This window comes from Galeopterus variegatus, unplaced genomic scaffold, assembly GCF_000696425.1.
Source record: "Galeopterus variegatus unplaced genomic scaffold, G_variegatus-3.0.2 Scaffold2481, whole genome shotgun sequence".
Classification (NCBI taxonomy): domain Eukaryota; kingdom Metazoa; phylum Chordata; class Mammalia; order Dermoptera; family Cynocephalidae; genus Galeopterus; species Galeopterus variegatus.
Window position 1 is genome coordinate 259,556 of NW_007728592.1, and position 1,133 is coordinate 260,688.

The following is a 1,133-nucleotide window of genomic DNA, read 5'->3' on the forward strand; positions in this document are numbered from 1 at the left end:
AGTCCTGGCCTCGGCAACAGCCTTTTTTAGTTCTTTTACAACGTTGACCAGATAGGCCTGAAGGCCCGCTTCTCCCCATGGGCTGCGGATGGCTGGGGGTTCCCAGCGAGCCATGACAGGAAAAGCCTGCAGCTCTGCTGGGGGGGTTTTTAAAGGCGGGCTAGCCTCCTCCACTTCTTCAGGTGCCACTTTCTCTCCTTCGGCTAAACTTTGGTGGGGTGAGTATGCCGGGAGAGGAGGGTACAGGGTAGGGGCATAGGTATCACTCAATGGCTCAGGGCCTTGCATTGGAAGCTTTGTTTCCTTTTTCATCTCCTCATCAAACTGCGCCCAATCCCTTTCTGCCCCTTCCTGATGCTCGGGCCAGAACTTTAGAGCCTTGCAGGCTGTCGCGTCAGATATTTCTAGGCCTCTGCTTTTTAACATGTACTTTAGAGCCTTGCAGGCTGTCTTGTAACTCTTTCCACACACACACCTCCCATGTTGCCCTGTGAGGAAGGGACAAAGGGAAGCAACAGGGCAGAGAAGTGCAGGGACTTCCCCCTGTTATGGTACTCACCCTGACACGCAGGCGGATTACTTCACAGCGACTACCGCGGTTGCGGGGGCCACTCCACTGGTTGATCACCCTTCGTCGACCTTTTTTCAGGACCGAGCAGCCGGGGGCCTCACTCGCTCGCCTTTCACCCACAAGTTTTAAAAAAGTCCTCACATGGGGCACCACTCTGTCGGGTCCGCCACCGGCCGACCTGAACAGCCCTAGAAAAAAACGCCTCATTATCAGTCTTTCCCTAGGTGGGAGAGTGAATTGTCCAGATTCTTCTTTCCCTCTGGTCCCCTTGGAAGGAGATGGGGGAAGAGAGCCATGAAGAGAGGTGAGCACAGCCGCCAGCCCAACCAGCCTGTTAAAGGACACTCAGACGCAGCAGGGGTTCTGTTGAGCAGTTCCGTTTATTATCACACAAGCACTTGCTTTTAAAGGCAAACGGGGAAGGGAGGTTTTTACATCCTCCAATCAGCTTAAAGGTTACAAGAGCACGCATCCTGTCTCAATGCCTAGCTATTGCAATCACGCAGTGTTCATGAGCGTGGAAGCACGTATTTGGCCAATAAGGGCTAAGGCAAGGTTCCCG